The 21,553-nt window shown below is 33.7% G+C and overlaps 2 protein-coding genes across 4 annotated transcripts in view; both read left to right on the plus strand.

Annotated features, from left to right (window-relative positions):
- Positions 1 to 21,553, plus strand: part of TFPI (tissue factor pathway inhibitor) — a 139,010-nt gene that overhangs the window by 96,420 nt on the left and 21,037 nt on the right. The window lies entirely within an intron of this gene.
- CALCRL (calcitonin receptor like receptor) overlaps positions 1 to 21,553 on the plus strand; it is a 103,513-nt gene that overhangs the window by 3,685 nt on the left and 78,275 nt on the right. For 2 of the 3 annotated variants that reach the window (XM_039246573.1, XM_039246576.1), the window contains exon 2: positions 16,725 to 16,792. The exons of the other annotated variant lie outside the window; for it this stretch is intronic. The gene's annotated coding sequence lies outside the window, so the exon portion shown is untranslated. The remainder of the gene's footprint in view (positions 1 to 16,724; positions 16,793 to 21,553) is intronic. 3 annotated transcript variants of the gene reach the window in all.

A 21,553-nucleotide genomic window follows, 5' to 3' on the forward strand; every position in this document is an offset into this window, starting at 1 on the left:
TGGGAGTCTCTCTCTCCCTCTCTATCTGTCTCTACCCCACTCTCTCTCTCAAAAATAATAATATCTGGATGATTTTCACACCTTAACTTTGATTTACCTACCTGTAATTTGGTAGTCTTAATTATATAGTCTTATATAATATATATATATAATATAAGTCTTATATAAGACTTAAAATATATAGTCTTAATTAGTATAAAATCAAAGAAGTAAAAGGTGGAATGCATTTAATTGTAAAATTTGGAATGTAAATATTGAGCTAGTGTGATTTAGGATGAACATATAATTAGCTATATGATAATTAAGGCAACACACTTATTTAAATAACAGGAAATATATTTACATACATTATATTGCCATTCTAGTTTAAACAGAAAAGTCCTCAATAAATCTAGATTATTTCTTCATGTCTAATTAGTATTATAATATTGTTCATTAAATCAGATTAATAAAATAATCTGTTTCCAGTATTTGTATAATCTTAAATCTAATTAGTTTTTACTTTAATGAATTATTTCAGCCAAAAAATGAAGATATGAATTTAATTTTTAACAAAACAATAAATGTCTTATTATTAAAAAATAAAGTAGAATCACTGGGCTGTGAACAGAGATAGAGTCTATGTTTATTAGATTATTAGTATTATCATATGATAAATTGCAAATATTTTCCTAGAACTTGTTTCTTCCTTTTTTTTACGTTTAGTTTGTTTACTTAGAAGAGATAGTATTATACAAAAGGTAACACACCAATATATTATTGCTTGCAAAATGGTCAAAATAGTGTATTTATTTTTAAAATGTAAAACAAGTTTTATCTTATCATTTCATGCTTTTAATTAAATGTATTTTGTTTTTGTTTTTGTTTTTACCTTGGTATTAATTAAAAGGGCAAAAAAACTCAACCCAAACATAAATAAGAAAATAAAGAAAGAAAGAAAGAAAGAACCAACCTATCCCTATGGTATCAAGACTACAGCTCTATGTTTTATTGAAGTTGTTGGACAGAGCCCAATTTTCAGAAACATCTTATTCCCCTTAACACGGAATATATATTTTTTAATTAAAATATTAATATTGTATAAACTTTTTATAAATTTGTCTTTACTTCTCTCTTCAGGTTTAGGTTAACCTGAGCTCAACTATGTTTCTCATAAAACCATGATGACTCCTGAGCCATGTCATTTGGTTTATTAAATAACAGTGATACAGTGAAATGGCAACTATCTGGTTTATAAAAGGGCCCCTTCTCCTCACATAGTCACATGGAGGTTTATTAGCATATTCAGTAGCACACAAGTGTTTTACCAATCAAAACCAAGAAAAGTTTGTCTTACATCCAAGTATCAATTTCATAAATGCTACAAATGAATATTAATTGAATCCATATCCATCGTTTAAACATGAGACCAAATGTTTAGATATTTTGTGCATAAACCTCAATTTTGCCTCCTTTCCAAGGATAATTTGAAGGGAAAATCAGAACTTTGGTAAGTACTAGAGAAGAATAAATTATAACTGAAAATAAGGAGGATTAAAACTCTGCAAAATGATGTCATCAATACAAAATGTGTTTTTCTGTTTTGTTTTGTTTTGTTGCTTAACTCTAGTAGTTTTCAAATGTGAGGCAAAAGAGCAGACTTGCTTTCACTTGGATAATGGAAACCTAATATTAGACTTCCACGTTTAAATATCTTAGTAATCAGTCTACATATGTCTTCTTTAAAAGTTTATTTTCAATGAATTTTTTTATTTTAAATCTTTCTTAAAATGTGCCAATATACTTCTTAGCTAAAGCAAAAAATATAACCTACACATTTGTGTTTTAGAAAGGTAGGTGAGCTGCTTGGAATGAAGTATACTTCAGACAGTATTCATGTCATATGTAGTTAAGACATTGCTACATTTGAACTTAAACATAATTTCATTAAACTCCCAGTTAATTAACTAAAATATCTTGAAACTTGTAGGTTTATTTGGGTAAATATATATATTTATTTTCAGCTTAACCCTCTGGTCCTTGACATTATTAGATGAAGATACATTATTGAATGCACATATCTTAATATCTCTGAGGGATAAATAACATCATTTATTATTATTATTATTATTATTACTATTAATATTTTGCCTCAAACAGGAGCATCTGCCTTCCCTGTTGCAGCACTCCCTCCTGACATCAGCAGTGGGTAAATTTTTCCATCCTGAACTTATAGAAGAGAACCCCTTTTTAAAGATGGCTTGCTCTGTTGAGATTATTTAGTTAATTTCTTTGAAGATTAGCCTGTGCCATGTATATTGTTAATTACTCCTATATATACTCATTTAGACTTTCTCAAAGCCCCCTCAAAGTATTTCCTATTTACCCAGGAAATACTATTATCATTATTAGCATTAGGATTAGGATTAGGATTTGCAGATAAGAAACTCCAAAACCAAGAGGGCTTTTAAGTAATGTGCCCAAGATCACATAACTATTCAAGTGGAGGTGTCAGGAACTGAATCCTGGCAATCAGGCACCAGAGCTCATGCTCTTAATCACTCTGCTTCCCTTTCCAATTGATCGCTGGTATCTGGTCACCCCTAGTGTGAATGGATGCTGTTCCTAGAACCTTAGGTTAAAGTGCAGGCCAACATCAGATATATTGTGGGTTTTGTTCTATTTTATCTCAATAAAGTGAATATCATAATAAATAAAGCCAGTCAAATAAAACTTTTGGTTTCCCAGTATATGTAAAAATTATGGAAACAGTATAGTGAAATAGCATTATGTTTAAAACACAACACATACACTTTAATTAAAAAATACTTTACTGCTAAAATATACTAAACATCATCTGGAGCTTTGAGTGAGTTGTAATTTTTTGCTGTTGGAGGGTCTTGCTTTGATGATGATGGCTGCTGACTGATCAGGGTGGTGGTTGCTGAAGATTGAGTGACTGGTAATTTCTTGAAATAAGTCAGTAATGAAGTTTGCTTCATCCACTGACTCAAGAATGGTTTCTCTGTAGCATGAGATGCTGTTGGAAAGCATTGTACTGTAGTAGAACTTCTTTCAAAACTGGAGTCAATTCTTAAACCCTGGAGCTGCTTTATCAATTATGTGTATGTGCTATTCTAAATCCTTTGTTGTCATTTCAACATCTTCACAGCATCTTCACCAAGAATAGATTCCATGTAAAGAAACCACTTTCTTTGCTCATCCACAAAAAGCTCATCTGTTAAAGTTTTATAAGATTACAGCAATTCCATCACATCCAGTCTCTTCTCCTAATTCTCTTGCTATTTCTACCACATCTGCAGTCACTTCCTCCACTGAAGTCTTGTCTCTCTCAAAGTCATCCTTGAGGGTTGGAATCAACTTCTCCCAAACTCCTGTGAATGCTGATATTTTGACCCCTTCCCATGAATCATGAATGCTCTTAATGGCATCTAGAATGGTGAATCCTTTCCAGAAGGTTTTGGTTTACTTTGCCTAGATCCACCCATGGCTGCTATAGCCTTATGGAATGTATTTCTTAAATAATAAGACTTGCAAATTGAAATGACTCCTTCATCCATGGGCTGCAGAATAGACTCTTAGCAGGCATGAGAACAACATTCATCTCATTGTACATCTCCATCAGAGCTCTTGGGTGACCAGATGCATTTTTAGTGAGCAGTAATATTTTGAAAGGAATCATTTTTTTTTTCCCTGAGTAGTAGTTCTCAACAGTGGGCTTAAAAAATTCAGTAAACTATGTTATAAACAGATGTGCCATCATCCAAGTTTTATTGTTCTATTTTATAGAGCATAAGCACAGTAGATTTAGTATAATTCCTAAGGGTTCTAGGTTTTTTAGATTGGTAAATAAGCATTGGCTTCAAGTTAGTCACCAGCTGCCTTAGCCCTTAGCTAGAGAGTCAGTCTGTCCTTTGAAGCTTTGAAGCCAGGCATTGACTTTCCTCTCTAGCTATGAAAGTCCTAGATGACATCCACCTATAGGAGGATGTTTTGTCTACATTTAGAATCTGTTGTTTCCTGTAGTCACCTTCATTAATTATCATAGGTAGGCCTTCTGGATAATTTGATGCAGCTTCTATATCATATTTGATATATATATTTGACTTGCTCCTTTACCTTGCATTTTTATATTACAGTGATGGCTTCTTTCTTTAAACCACATGAACCAATCTCTGCTAGCTTCAAACTTCTTATTCAGCTTCCTCTCCTCTCACAGCCTTCATACAATTGAAGAGAGTTAGGACCATGGTCTGGATTAGGCTTTGGCTTAAGTGAATGCTGTGGCTGGTTTGATCTTCTGTCCAAACCACTAAAGTTTTTTCCACATCACCAATAAGACTCTTTAGCTTTCTCACTACTTGTGAGTAGCACTTTTAATTTCCTTTGGGAACTTTTCCTTTGCATTTACAACTTGGCTAAGTGGTGAAAGAAACCTACCTTTTGACTTATCTCAGCTTTCAACATCTCTTCCTCACTAAGCTTAATCATTTCTAGCTTTTGATTTAAAGTGAGAGATTTGTGACTCTTCCTTTCATTTGAACACCTAGAGGCCATTGTAGGATTATTAATTGGCCTAATTTCAATATGGTTATATCTCAGGGAATAAGGAAGCCCTTGAAAAGGGATAGAGATGGGAGAGCAGTGAGAATACACACATTTTTTAAGTTCACCATGTTATATGGGCATGGTCAGTGGTACCCAAAACACTTACTATTAGTAATATGAAAGAACACTGATCCCAGATCACCATAACAATATAATAATAATAAAAATATTTGAAATACTGAATTACTAAAATGTGACATAGAGACATGAAGCTAGAAAATGCTGTTGGACAAATGGTACTGATAAGCTTGGTAAATGCAACATTAACACAAATCTGCAATTTGAAAAAAAATGCAATATCTGAGAAGTGTAATAAAACGAAGCGCAGTAAAATGAGATAAGCCAGTACATAGTAGGTAGGATGTGCAGTGGTAATTTCCCATCTTTCATTCTGTATGTATCTGCTTCCACTAGGTTCCTTCATCTGTACTTGCTTAACCCTCACCTTCCCATAAACCAAATGCCCAGTAGTTACTCTCTAACCTCTGATAGTCAAGAATTGCTTGAAAAACATTTTGAGGAATTCTTCCTTCTTCAGAAAACCTCATGTTTACTATTTAGCCTTCAACCAGTTGGATGTGACCCATACACATTATCTAGATAATCTCTATTTAAAGTCAGTTGGTGGTAAATGTCAATCACATCTACAAAATAACTTCAGAGAAACATCCAGACTAATTTTTGATCAAACAATTGGCCACCATAGCTTGGCCAAGTTAACACACACAATTAAACGTTGCAACTAGTTAAGGGCATTCATCCACATTTGCTCTTTTTTCCTAACAAGTACTTAGGTTTTTAGATTTTAAAAATTCTTCAAAATTCCTCCTGGAATGATAGTTGGAATTGCAATGAATTTATTAGTTGAACTGAAAATGATTAGTATTTTAATAATGTTAAGTCATCCAACTATGAGCATGGTAGAAATTCTCCAGTTACTTCGGGCTTTTTGTTTGTGTTTTTTGGAAGGTGGCAGAATCTGATTTGTTTTTTTTTTTTTTTTATTTGGTTTTAAATGTAGGTAGAAGAAATATTTAAAACAATTATATTATAGATGAAGGAGGCTAAAAGGACACATAATATTTCTACATTGCCCCCCATCTCCCACCACAAAAGTAACATGTTTTTCCCCTACATGATTCACATAAGACCTTCCAGGATTGCTCTTCCTTTTTTGAAATTAAAATATGTTCTCTTTGCAGTATATTGTATCTGGAGACCTTTCTGGTCATACCAGAATTTAATCCCGTCAGAGAACAGTTGTATTTTCAGTTGTATGACTTATTGCTATTAAGGAGCGCTAGGGTTAAACAGACTGGTCCCCAGTTTAGCAAACACTCACAATATCCCAGGGTCAATGCTAGATGTTAAGGGTAAGCAAGACAGGACCCCTGCTCTGGACAACATCAGTTCCACCTCAGTGCTGTGTAACAGTGCCGATTAAAGTATGAACTCTTCATCTATACTGCTGGCCACCACTCTCCTTTTCATCTTCTCATAAGATCAGGACTGAATGCCTAAGCTAGAATGTTTTCTGAAGTGACAAATCTTGATAAATCAGTTATTTTCTGTACATATTTATTATATTTGGGAAACCTTGGATTATAGATGAAACATAAAAAAAAACCTGAAGTAAAGAATAGTCTAACAGATTCTACTTAGCTCACAACTGTATGTGCTTTGGCTAAGATATTCTGAAATGTCTTATTTTCAACTGCTTCTAATATAATTTAGAACTTTCATACTTTAACAGAAAGATTTCCTTGCATCTCAATCAATTACAAACATCATGGTTGGGTATCAAACATTGTTCGGTTGAAGACAGAAAGAATGTGGTTAAAGAAAGATATTCTTAAGATTTGAAGCATGTTTGGTTTCATTAATTTGAACAGGAAGGGCTTCAGATGAGATACGAGGAGGCATTAAAGTCTAGAACAAACTGACAGGGGTAAAGTCCATAAAATGATTTTCCTAAATAGTGTTTAATATTTTTATTAATTGAATTCCTCACATGAGTTAACTTCCTTAATTATACATTTTCCAAAAGAATTTCCTGTGCTGTGTTCCATGATATCAGTTCAAAATTATTAGAAAACACTTACTTACTGAGTCTTTTTGATCATAAAACCAGTACATGTTCATACTTAATGAACCAGATTCCAGCCTACTTCCTTCAAAATACATACACAAAAGTTAATAAAGAGTTTATGTTTGAATCATTGTATAACTCAAACACCCTTTAAAAATCCACAAATTATGTGATTTTTCAGATTAACCCTGAAAGCTGATTATTCACTAAATTCTCAACTGTCATAAAAGACCACATATTTAAGGTTATAAGCTCTCAGCTACATTACTTCTGGTGTCATCTTTACCATTTAGGACTACATGTTCAAACTTTTCATGTTAAATATGGCTTCTGAAACGACTTAGAGTCCTGAATAAGTTAAATAAATCTAGTTAATGGGTATCTAACTTAGAAATAGGAGATTCCAGCTCAGTGTGTCCTTAGAGGGTTTCATTAAGTATAACTATGATGTAGGTCTTGAAATAGCATCTGCTTTAAAAAAAAAAGTTAGACAACATTCCACTCCTAATTACTCAAAATCGTGTAGACTCCAAGGATTGTTCTCCATTCTAGTCTATGTTTTTGTTTCCAGTTATAACTGCATAATTTTACAATCATGGATGGGACACAGATTGTAATTATAATGTATGAGCTTTTCTATCTTTTCTAATAAATCCAACTTGAATAACTCTTTAGAATTAAATTAGATTTGCTTTACACAACAAAGATCATTGTGCATCATATTTATTGATACAAGATTATAATAGAAATTAATGAAATAGTACTCATTTGAATGAATTATCTGAGTAACTTTTTAGGTTTATTATATCTCCTTTACTCTTCATCACATACCCATCATTACAGCACCTGAATAAAAAATATAAACAAAAAAATAAATAGTTAATCTTCCTTACTGGTGGACCTATAGTTCCTGGAATCTAGGCTTTAGTATTTCTTCTTCCTTTACCTCCAGACTTCTTTAATAAGAAGTAAATTCTTCTTCTTTAATAAGAAGTAAATTCTTCTTCTTTAATAAGAAGTAAATTCTGATATCAACTGGCATAAGATTAAGGAAGGCAAGCACATTATGTGAGACAAGATTAAAAATTATCTGTGGGTTTCTTTTAAACAGTATAAAATGCTTTTTTCTCAGAAATCCATTGCTGTCCCTTCTCCTCTCTGTAGTCTTTGCTCAGATACAAACTTTTTTCTGGAACTTATTTAAAATCAGCTACACCAACACTCATAACCCTTTTCTTCATTGTCATTTATTTTAGTTTGTCCTAGTTTTTTCTTTTTTTAAAAATTTTTAATGTTTTATTTATTTCTGAGAGAGAAAGAAAGAGATAGAGAGAGAGAAAGAGACAGAGAATGAGAGAGGGAGAGAGAGAGAGCAGGGGAGGGGAGGGTCAGAGAGAGAGGGAGATACAGAATCTAAAACAGGCTCCAGGCTCTGAGCTGTCTGTCAGCACAGAGCCCAGCATGGGGCTCAAACCCACGAACTGAGCCGAAGTCGGACGCTTAACCCACTGAGCCACCCAAACGCCCCTGTCCTAGGTTTTTCTTATAACACCAATCACACTGCAACAAACCATCAATTATAATTTACATATTTTCTGCATTACTATTTTCTGTCCATATTCTAACACATAAGCTCTATAAGTACAAGCACTTCTGCCTGCTTTTTTCTACCACTAATATATCCTAAGTACCTAGATAAATGCCTGCAGAGTAGGTGCTTAAAAGTTTCTTAATAAATGATTAATGAGTGAATATGTTTCTTTGTATTACTCTCCATAGAAAACTAGAGGGTGACTCTAAATGATTTTATATGCAGTATCCGACAGATGCTAAAGCTGAAATTTTGAAGGTGTTAGAAACATGACCGATGGCCTAAGAGAAAAGATTCAGAAACTAATTATCATTTTATTATTCTTAGGTCAATCTAATATTTATCCCTCCACTGCCTTTGTACAGGGAAATAAATTAGTAAAGATGCTTTTCTGTAACGTAGTTAGTGTTCAGGTTTCACTGAATTCCAAGGAGTGACCTTTCAAACTAGGGTAAATGAGAAGGTTGCTTGGTATTTTAACACAAATGTTGAGGCATTTCCCCAAATGGCCAAACAATGGCTGAATTTGGCAGAATTTCTTGTTGAAACTGGCAGACCTGCCAACTGTTGCCTCCCAACAAAAGTCTTACTCCATTACTTATTGCCTTTCTGGATAATAACAGTCAAAAGTCTATAGAAGAAGAAAAAAGTGCAGCAGTGAAATTGAGGAAAAAGCAAATCAATCTTTTAAAAAAATACATATGGCAAATATAAATTCTGTTTAATTCACAAAAACAATACTTCTGTTTGATAAGGGACGAGTTATGCACTTGAAATCCATAATTTATCAAGCTTTTAAGTGTTGATTTATAAATATTTAAAGATAATTCTAAAAAGAATGCCAACTATCAATGCCCTTCCATCACTGTATTGTTTTGGAAATTTTCTAAATGTAAAACCAAAGGACTATTTTAAAAATCGAAATACATGTTTATCATTAAATTAAGACATGATTTGAGAGCATCATGATGGATTTTCACAAAATACGTCTTCTGAATTGAGTCAACTCAAGTTGTAACACACTTGTTTTCTTATGTAGATTCTCCATGTATTGAGATTCATACAGTAAACTTTATTTTTTTTTTAACTGAGGGCTAATCATTCATTCACCTAGAGATATCATAATTAGTTTTTTTTCTTCTGAGCCCATAAATTCATATAATTTATGGAAACAATTTTCCTTTGAAAAAGACTGATTCTTAAATTATGCTCATAATATTCAGAGAAAATATGTGTATAAAATAGGTTGTAGTTATTTTACTGTCTTTCAGCATATAATCTAAAATCTCACTGACTGAATTTTAAACATGCGACAAGACAATTTAGATTAAACAACTCTCCATTCTAAATGAATTATTGCTCCAAACATAAAAGTAAATTGTCAAATAGCTTCTCCTTACAACCATCTTTTCCTTTTTAACTCTTTTTGAAGTTCCTGACTTTGTTGAATATGGTCATTATCAAATAATGTACTTATAATAATTTTGTTATTACAAAACATAAATGACAACAATGCCCCTTAAAAAACTGTATTTTATTTTAAAGATTAGTCTTCATTCAATTTATTTCTGGTATGTTTATAGATAGCATAGCAACCCAATATTCTACAACACATTTTCTTTGTCCCAAGTAGCTTAAAATAAACAAAATTAATAATAATAAAATAAAGCTTAGACCAACAGAGTGACAATTTTTAATCTAGATGAGCTTGATGAAAGGGTGGAAAAGGTACTTAAAAATAAACTTGATATCAATAAAAGCCCTGATAGAATTTTAAATTCAAGTACTTTGTACTAAATTAGAGTACCAGGCATCCTGGCTGTCTCAGTCAGTAGAGGATGTGGCTCTTGATCTCAGGGTTATAAGTTTGAGACCCAATCTGGGTCAAAATCAAAATAAAATCTTAATAAATAAATAAATACATTCAAAAAACAGAGTGTGCAAATGACTAATTTCTTACAGTGAGCAGACACACATCATACTTTTTCAAGCTAATATCAGTCCTTATAATGACAAATAGATATTCCCAGTACTCTTATTCAGAAAGGAGTAGTGCCCGATTTGTTCTCTCTTAACTAGGTTCAGCAAACACCACATATTCTTTTTTTTTATTATTTTTTTAATGTTTTTATTTATTTCTAGGAGAGAGAGAGAGAGAAAGAGAGAGAGACAGCGTGAGCAGGGGAGGGTCAGAGAGAGAGGGAGTCACAGACTGAAACAGGCTCCAGGCTCTGAGCTGGCAGTCAGCACAGAGCCTGACATGGGGCTTGAACCCACAAACCGCGAGATCATGACCTAAGCGAAAGTCGGATGCTTAACTGACTAAGCCACCCAGGCGCCCCCAAACACCACATATTCTTGAGAGCCTTTTCTAATAATGCTACCTTTAAGATGAAAAAGGCTGTTTTGAGGTTTGAATAATTGCCTGATGTAAAAACTTGCTGTCGATTTAAAACAGTTTTACTAAATATTATAATTTGCTCTCTACTGCAGAGTGGATTTAAATATATATATATATCCAAATATTCATATATATATATATATATTAGTAATTGTTCAGCTTTTCTAGCTGCTAGATCACCTTAACTATGGTAAGTATCTCCATTCTGGAAGATTGATAGTAATACCAGAGATATAGATAGCAAGCCTACAGCATAAAAGATCTTAAATCAGTTTTGTAGTTCATGATGTTGTCCAAAACAAATGTTATTAACAGTTCCCTAACTAGTCCTATTTGAACTAATTCCCCTTTCAAACTCTCCTCACCTCAGATGTTTCAAAAAGAGAAAATATATTCTTCATGTTTACATCCTTGGAGTAAATCCAGAACACTGCATTTTGTTACAGGTCTGGCGACAATGTCTTAGGTAAATGGCAAGATGAAGGGCTCGGAGATTCCCCCAGAAGTTGATGAAACAAGAAATAAAGAGAATAAGTTAGGAAGTGAAGGGCCAATCTGGAGAACAGAAAAGAAGAGAAGATTCAGAAAATTTTTCATTTACAGGATAAATATATATATGACTGTAAGAAGGTAATTAACTTAGTAATTACTGCTTGCTGAGTAAAAGGAGAGATAGGATTTGAAAGTAAAAGAAATTAGATTTTAAAAAAGGGCATAAAAAGAGTAGGAAGAGAAGATAAAAGGAGAGGCAATAAAAGAAGATAATTTGGTTCATTAATATACTTTTTATTTGCCAGAAAATTTAGGAAATAAAAAATCCAGCACTGAACTGCACAAATTAAGATGTGGAGACACGTTGGATATGTGCCCATGGAGGAAAAGTTAGTGTGCAAAGGCCTTCCAACTGCTTGGTCTAACAGTTCAGATAAGAAAACTTTATCTGCCGTTTGGTTTGGGAAATTGAATTGAAGGTTAAACCTACAAGTTATTCCTTCTGATAAGAGGTGAGGAATGTTTTTGAGAAGTTGTGAGAAGCAAACGCTACCTCCTGGATGATCACTGTATTCTAAAGCTTGGACCTGACTGCTCAAGACGTGACTGTACCTTAAAGGTTCACAGAGTCTGACCTACTGGCAAGTCTTAGTCTGTCTAGGACATCTTCTCAAAAGGCAGCCTGAAATTTGGGCTGTATTAATCATACCACATTTGAAGCAGCAGGACTGTTTGGTAAACTATAAGTCCCTTGGCTCATTCTAAACCTTCCAAATCAGGCTGCCATGGCTCAGCCTGTAGAGAGAAGAGATGCTTACATGATCCCTACTACCCTGAAAACAGTTTTCTCTTTCGTGAACTCTGGATATGATGAGAATTAAGCCATAAAAACACAATTAGTTTCAAAATTATAATAACAAAATAAGAGCATGAACGTAACACAGGTTATTCACATGAATTACACATAAAAAACAAGACACATATATTACTTTCTCTTCTAATTTTGGCTTTACTAATTATTAATTTTGTGAGTTGGCAGTGCATTTTCCTGTCTGCACCATCCTAACTTAAAAATCTTGAGAACCAGGTAATAATCCAAAATACAACTTTACTGCCTCTTTTCTCTTTCATTGGACTCAGGGATGAATACACACACACACACACACACACACACACACACACACACACATTCAAGAGCTGTTCATCATTGGTGTTCCAAATTTTCCTCCATATCTAGGAAAGTAACCTACAGTCAAATAGAATTCATATGCCTAGATCATATTGGTAAAATTCTGTGTTTAAATTGTGCATTGACTATGATCTAACTGTGAAATATTCAAAGGAGGTCTAACCTTAACAATATTTTGACAAAAGAAAGTAAACTTTCAAATTGAATCAGTACTGGGGCACCTGGGTGGCTCAGTAGGTTAAGAGACTGACTCTTGATTTCAGCTCAGGTCATGATCTCACGATTCATGAGCCTGAGCCCCACATTGGGCTCTGTGCTGATGGTGTGGAGCTTGCTTGGGATTCTCTCTCTCTCCCTCTCTCTATGCCTCTCCTGTGCTTGTTTTCTCTCTCTCTTTCCCTCCTTCCCTCTCTCTCTCCCAAAATGAGTAAAATAAACTTAAAAAAATTAAAATTGGATCAGTACTATATGAGACGGCTGTGCTCCCATCCAGCACTTCAACCTATCCCAAATACTTTGCATTTTGATATTTTGATCCATAAATCCACAACAAATACATAATTCCAGAGGAAGGAATCATATTCTTCATGCTGTATAATTTAAAAAATCTTGGGGGCACCTGGGTGGCTCAGTCGGTTAAGCGTCTGACTTCAGCTCAGGTCATGATCTCACAGTTCGTGGGTTTGAGCCCCATGTCGGGCTCTGTACTGACAGCTAGCTCAGATCCTGAAGCCTGCTTCAGATTCTGTATCTCCCTCTCTGACCCTTCCCCGCTCACACTGTCTCTCTCTCTCAGAAATAAATAAAACATTAAAAAAAATCATGTACATATAGCTGATTATGTATAGCACAAATATATTGTCTATATCAATTAATTTCTGTATACCTGGAACCCAGCTTGTCTGTCATGTTCCTCTCAATTAAGTCACACCTCCAGCCCCAGCAGTAAATCATGACCCAAAACTTGTACTAATCATTCCTTTGCTTTACTTTATGGCTTTACCATATACATATGTGTTTCTAGGCAATGTGTTGTTTTGTTTTACTTTTTTTTAATTTTTACTTTTATGAAAGTGGAATCACTCTGAATATTCTTCAGAGACTGCTTCTTTCATTCAACGTTTTGGAGAGGCAGCCTCTCTCATTCTTTTCAGGTTGCAGTGTTCCATAGTGTGAGTGCGCCACAGCGTCCGCCCCTTTCCTCCTGCTGAGACATTTGGATTGCTTCCACTGTTCTACTATTGCAAACAATAAAGCAATGAACGTATTTTTTACAAATCTCCTGATACACATGTGTCTGAATTTCTTCAGGGAATATAATTTACAAGTGGGATTTCAGGATCTTAGCAATTCAAAGTGCTTGTACCAATTTATACTCTCATCAACAGTGTATGAAGTTTCCACTGCACCACATCCTTTCCAACACTTTGTATTACTGTCAAGCTTTTAAATGTTTGCCAGTCTGGTGGGAGTAACATAGTATCTCATTGTGGTTTTAATTTGCATTACCCTGATTATGAATCACAGCAAATTTGTATGTAAAAATAATTAAAATTTTCTTGGAAACATTTGTTTTTAATTGGGTAGCAGTGACTCGATGTTGCAGAATTATGGTTAAGCCGCTTTTGCTTATAATTATTTCAGAGAAGGACTGTCTCTTTTGGGTTGGCTGGTCCAGGGAAAGGAAAAAGCGTGCTTTAAAACTTTTAAAACTGGGAATGCTTGAATAGAATTTTTCACCATGAACAAGAACACAGACTGATAATGCCCAGAATTATATCTCTAGCTCCCCATTTCCTTTATTCAAAAACCCCTATCAAAATAGACTTCAAAATCTCTTTTAAAAATAGAGGAAGAAAATGAATAATTCCATTCAGATACATGTGCACTTTTTCTTTAATAGACTTTATTTTTTTAAAGCAGTTTTAGGTTCACAGCAACACTGAATAGAAGGAACAAAGATTACCAACACACTCCTGTCAACTCATGCACTCATGAACACCCTCCCTATCAACATGCCACACCATAGTATACTTGATGAATCTACAGTTGATGAATCTACAGTTAACATGTCATGATCACCCCAAATCCATAGTTTACATTATGGTTCACTCTTGGTGATTAACATTCCATGACTTTGGACAGATGTATAATGACATGTGCTGTATGCTTTTTATAATCTTTTGAATAGTGGAAATCATTTATGGAGCTTACAATTTCTTGAAAGAAATAGTGTCTCTCTTTCTACTGTGGTAAAATTATTTGTCTTTCACATAATCTTTCATTTTGGAGATGCCTATCCTTATGCTCATCTGCTGAATTTAACCAACATATTTCTCCAATGTTCTAATTTCCTCTTAATAAATATACTTAGGCTTGCATTTTTTTTTAGTTCAATTGTGTTTCACCAGACATTATAAAGGTTTATCTATTATTCTTATTGGCTATATTTCTTTTCTGTGGTTTTAGGGGTTAGTTGATTTTTATTTCATTTTCTAATTAGTTCGGCTAATTGCACTACTTGAACAAAATTAGCTTTCTTTTGAGTTTTCTCTAGATGTACCTTTCATTTTCATTAAGACTTTGTGATTTTTTTTGTATCTTTTCTTCTTGGATATAAATTAATCTTTGGTACTACAGATACAGATATTATTCAGAGCAAAGTGGAAGTAAAACTGTGCTGACATATATGTTATTTTATTAATAAGTGCAATACATTTACTAATCAAAATTACCTCATCAGTCAGTTTTCTGATAGCCAGAAGTGATTATTGACATATTTGTTTTTAACTTACTCCAAATCACCAAAAGGGTGGGAATATTCTTTCATAGCATTTTCAGCTGGAATGAAAAATAAAATTTCTAGAACCATGCAGGGAAAAAAAAATAAAACAGTAGCCCTTGCTGTTTTATAGCAAGTTGGGAAAATACTCAAAATAAACTTCAACTTTGGACCTTCTGAATTCCATAGATATGCTAGTAAAGCCTGAGACTATTTTTTCCAAAATAGCTTGTAGAAAATCCAAATTCTAAAAATGTGTAATGTTTGTTGGTATAAAAATACACATCTCCTTAATCAGACAAGATGATGATCCTAATTATAACATATACTTCACACTTTATAATAACAAATAATAAATTATTAAAATATGTGAAGATGTAAAAATTTACAGAGTAATACAAAAATGTTTTTTGAGACACAAAAGATTTGATTGCAGAGATTGCTTTTAACAGAGCTTTCTTAGTAATTTTGAGTTTTCATGTAAAAATCCTTGTGACTTCATAGAAATCCTTGGCAATAATTCAAAGATTATCCTTAGAAGTAGTAACAAATAGGGGTGCCTGAGTGGTTCAGTTGGTTCAGCATCTGACTTTTGATTTCAGCTCAGGTCATGATCCCAGGATCATGGTTTGGAACCCCATGTTGGGCTCCATGCTGAGTGTGGAGCCTGCTTAAGATTCTCTCTCTCTCTCTCTCTCTCTCTCTCTTCTCTCTTCTGTCCCCCGTCCCCCACTCGTGTGCATGCTCTGTCTCTAAAATAAAAAACAAATTAAGTAGTAACAAATTGATGATCCATAAACATAAGTTCAGTCAAAGACTTTCAAATCACAATATGAACTACTGGAGATAAATAATCTGCAAACACAAATGTGACATCTTTGAAGTTCTGTAAGTCCAAATATGTAAATGCAAAGCAGGATAAACTTGATTATAGCTATGTCTTACCTTGAAAATTAGTTTGAGTCTGGAAAAAGCATGTAAACTCCATTCATATACATTCTTTGTTTAGCAGTGGATGAATCTTACTTGCTGGTAGTGCCCTATGTTTAAAGGAAGTTAAATGTTGTACTGTATGATCTAGCCTCTGCCTCCCTTTTTGACAAGGTCTATAGCACTCTTTGCCCCTCATTCATTCCACTTTGATCACACTGACCTACTTTCTATACTTTGAACCAGCTATGTCATTCCGTCCTCACAACCACTGATTGAGTCATCCTCTTTTCTGGGAATGACCTTTCTCCTGAACATTTCAGGGAATTTACCTTTCCATACTGCTAAGATCTTGAACAACAGGGACCATCCTCCATCTTTGTGCCCCATAAAAATCTCCATTCTTAAAAAATAAGGTGCCAAGAACAAAGTTCTTGATTACTTCTAGGTAAACATGGTGGCAAACTGGCAGCCTCAATGTGCCCAATACATCTTCTCCCAAGTTCCCATTAAAATTCAACATTTGAAATACAAGGTTTACGATTTTAACAAAGAATCACACTAGAATATAAGTTGAATTCTCGAAAATCCCATCATTCACTAATATTACCAAATTCACAGGAATGTTCTCTTGTCATCTAGGGCTCTACGATGACACATCAACCACTTGTGATGCCACCTGTCAAATCTTTGGATGGCCCTACTTTCAGGTATTGCATACATTCCAAAAGAACATTCAGGCCCTAATGAAAGTAACATGTTGGATTTCCAGTAAAGTTGAGAATAATATGAACATGTTAATTATAGTAAGAAATATTTCACAGAATGATTCTAAATGTCAAATAACTTCTGAATAAAGGAAAACTTTGAAAGGTAGTCTAACAAAATACTGGTAAGGATAGACTTATGGACATCTGTCAAACTTATAAAGTCATTTCCTTGGACTCTTTGGGTATGGATTTAGCCCCCAAGTTCTTGTTTCTTGACCAGAGAACTAGAGATGTTAACTTAATTTGAATGGGTCCAGCAGATATAGTAATATTAATAATTGCTAGTGTTTGCCACAAACATCACACACACAAAATAAGACACACATATGTATACACGCGCACACACACACACACACGTAATGTCTGCAGCTAACCTTACAATTCTATCTATCTATCTATCTATCTATCTATCTATCTATCTATCTATCTATCTAGCATGTTTCTATATCTACCTACATAGAAAACAAATTATGTTTAATGTTATAAAATAATAGAGCTAGGTTGTTCATTTGAACTAACTTCCCTTTGTAGGGTTCTTTCTTTTGTGATTCACATAGTCACTGTTGGATTCCTATAAATGATTGTAAAACTTTCCCATAATTGGAACAGAAGAGGATATCATTTATAAATAAGGGAACAGGAAAATGGGGGGGGTAAGCTGTTTTAAAGGTTTAAGTTGTTCTAGAAACTATTTTTAGTACTCCCTGGTCAAATAGTTTCCATTTCAATCCTGGGCATTAATTACAAGTTTCAGGAGGCATTGGTGCTTCCACAAATATTACTGTTGTAGACAGATGTGTCTTCTTATTTATATTTAGCATTATAGTTTCATGTCACATAACATGGAACTGTTATTAATTATGCAATTATGATTACACCTCACAGCCCCCTTCCTGACAAAATTAAAGTTGTTTTCCTGTCCTAACTTATTTTTAGGCTGCAAAGTATTTAACAATTCAGTCATGTATCATCCTGATAAAGTATTAAGAACATTAATGAGAAAGGCTCTTAAATAATTTTATCTTAAATTCAAAGCTAAGTGACATAATTCTTTCTTCTGATTTTTAAATTCACAAGTAATTCTGCTGGACCCAAAAATAACTCTCTATAATTATTCTTTTTCCCACAGCATGTCTTTGGGAACTCATCATTGTTGTTCTATCCTTTTATGTGTCAGCTTCCTTTGCACATTACATTTTATATGACTCACTGTTCCTTAAAACAAGGCTTGAATGCTCAAAATGCCTACTTATATCTGACAGCTGGATTTTTCTTCCTGAACTTTTTTTATGTGAAGTGGAGCCAGATCAATTTTCATAAGCTCCAGTTATGATGACATATAGAAAAGAGCACAAAATGGAAGAAAATTCACTTACTAGGCAACAACTGATCTTGACCTCCACCATCTGTTTGTACCAGTCATCTTCTTGTGAAAATTAAGAGGATTACACATTTTTTTTTGTCTTTCCAACTTATAAATTTTAATGTGTATTGGATAGTGTGAAGGAGATAGATTGGAAGTGGCTTGAATGTGAAAAGTACAAATATAAACTGTTTTCTCTTCATCAGATTGATCTCTGACTTGCAGAGTACTGGTAAGATTCTTTGTAAGCAGTTAATTACCTCTTTTGTAGTTTTTAAAATTTTATGTCCAACAAGTACAGTTTAAGGTGAATGTGTGTTTAAACTCCTGCAACGAAGAGGTTGAAACATTGTCTCTGGGGAGACTAAAAAAATATAACTGAGAATCAGGATTGCAGTTTGCTATCATATTAGCTTGACTCATACATGATTTAAATTTAACCTAATGAAAGAAGCACAGAACTGACACTTCAGGAATTCTTAGTCTTAGCTCATCTAGCATGGCTGTGGGATATGAGGCAAAAAGTTCCTAAACTCCTACCTTACAAATCTGTAAACAGGTTACACTATAAGACTTCTCAGGGTCATTCAGCTCTGAGATCCTGGGATCTCTGATACTAACTATTCTGAATTACAGATAGGAATGGCAGCTAAAATACCCTCTGAAGTTATTTGTAACACATAAAGTGATTTGTAATAGTTCAGTTGTAACTTTGAATAATTTTGCCCTGCTTCATTTAGATAATCATCGATTAGACTCTGAAACATGACAGATGGCGAAAAAAAAAAAAAAAAGGAGAATATCTCTGGCTAGATTGAATTTGGGCAATAGAAGGATCTATTTCCAGTTATCACTAAAGTTTAATAATCTTCCTAAAAATTCTTTTATGCCTTCAACATAGCAACAATATTAACTTTTAAATTTCTAACACTTAATAGTCTACGTTCACATTGGACTGACACTGAATCTCAGATATAAATTTTTCCTCCAAATTGATGTACAGTTGTATCAGCACTTTTTATTAAATTGTTAATCTTTTCTATTACTAATTTGAAACTTAACTAAATTGTTGCATTTACTAAATTCTATTAACAAAATTATTTTGGATTCACAGGTCCCCTTTTCTTGTTGTTACTTGTTCAGTTAAACTTCAGAATTATTCATTACCTTGGTTGCATTACATTTACAGATTATTTGGAAAGCAATCGAGCATCTTCATACATTTTAGTTTTGCATCTATTGAAACAATGTCTATTTAGGGTGCCTGGTGACTCAGATGGTTAAGCTTCTGACCCGGTCAGGTCATGATCTCACCGTCCATGAGTTGGAGCCCAGCATCAGGCTCTGTGCTGACAGCTCGGAGCCTAGAGCCTGCTTGGGATTCTGTGTCGCCCTCTCTCTCTCTCTCTCTGACCCTCCCCCACTCACAATATGTCTCTCCTCTCTCTCAGAAATAATAAACAAACATTTAAAACATTTTTAAAGAAAATCTTAAAAAACAATGTCTATTTTTAAAAAATTATTTTTATGTCTAGAAAAATAATTTTCTTCAAAATGGTTCTACCTGCAGAAGGAGTGCCTAGTTCTTGAAGATTGGCTAAGATTTTCACACAGGGCAGGTCGAAAGTTTTCTCAGCAAATATGAATAGTTCAGAGAATCAGTAGTGGGTCAGTTTGATAAGAACAGTAGAAAGTAAATTAAGGTAAATTTGAAACTCGATATTTGTAAATTGTATTAAAATACTACAGAAACATTGTATCTTCAGTCTTTTGAACTATGCTCAATAGATCAACTCCATCCATGATTGTCTTACCATCCTTTGTAATTTTTATTGCACATTATCCTGTGGCTCAGATCAAATACAGATAAACTAGAAGACATAATTTTTTGAAGAGACATGATTAAAGATCTTTTATAAAAATAGGTATTAAGACATACAAAATATATTATTAAAGTAATTTTTTAAAGAGTCAAAAGATGTTATTCCTAATAGATAGTATGTCCCCCCAAATACCTGTTCTCATCTTGCTGTGTAGGGAGCCATGTTTCTAATAAAAATAATTCAAATACAAACATTTGTTAATGTTTACTTACCTTTTTGAGAGAGAGGGACAGAGTGTGAGCAGGGGAAGGGCAGAGGGAGGGGAGACACAGATATTAAAGCAGATATTAAAGCGCGGCACGAACCCATGAACCATGATATCATGACCTGAGCTGCAGTCAGACACTTAATGACTGAGATGCTCAGGTGCCCCTCAACAAAATTAATTTAGTGCAACTGATGAGGAACATTTGCTACATATACTTGTCATTTATGTTACCATATGCAAAATTGAGAATGAATCTAACATCCACCCTTTCTTTGACCTCCATAAAAAATTTTGTTCTTATAAATTGATATAGAACATAGTAGACTTCACTGCAAGTTTTCATAATGAAAAATTCAGGAGAGGTTGACATTCTAGGAATGCAAACTTCAAATCACTTCAAATAAAAAAAGGTAGACATCACCATTTTAAAAATATGACTTGTCCTCTCAAGTATCTACTTCCCGCCTCTCTCCATCTTTTTTGGATCCACTCTGCCTTTATTCCTTCTGTTTATCACTTACTTGCCTGATTCCTTTCCAGAAGGAACAATACTACCTTTTCTAATTTCGATTGGTGGAGAGATTTCTTCTTATGTGAGCACCTGCTAACTTTTATGGCCAGGTGCCTGCTCTACTCCAACTGTTATTATTATTTTTATTTAATAGGATTTTATTTTTTTATGTAATCTCTACACCCATGGCAGGGCTCAAACTCACAAATCTGAGATTAAGAATTGCATGCTCCACTGACTGAGACAGCCAGGCACCTTAGTGTCAGTTTTAATGTATTTTATCAAATAAACCCACTTCTCTTCCTAAGAGGATTTCCGATGTCAATGTTAGAATAATAATTATCGAATATGTTATGATAAAATTTCATACTTATTAATATTTAATAAAAAATAAGTTGAAATTAAATAGGAATCATGCTATATGCAATACAAATACTAAAAATTTTTAAAAATTCATTTACTTATCCTTTGTTCCTTCTCACATTTGCTTTACATTAAATTACAGTTTAAGTCTTAATAATTTTTTTCTGACCACAGTACCCAGCATAATGGTTCTCAAGTGCAATATAGTTTTATTTATGGTAGAATTGCATTTCATCATTTAATATGTCTTACATATTAGACATATCACTTTATTTACTTTTTGACTTTTTTTTTTACATTTATTTATTATTGAGAGACAGAGAGGGGTAGAGAAAGAAGGAGACACAGAATCTGAGGCAGGATCCAGGCGCCG

Source organism: Hyaena hyaena, unplaced genomic scaffold, assembly GCF_003009895.1.
Source record: "Hyaena hyaena isolate Hyena2069 unplaced genomic scaffold, ASM300989v1 scaffold_283, whole genome shotgun sequence".
Lineage (NCBI taxonomy): Eukaryota > Metazoa > Chordata > Mammalia > Carnivora > Hyaenidae > Hyaena > Hyaena hyaena.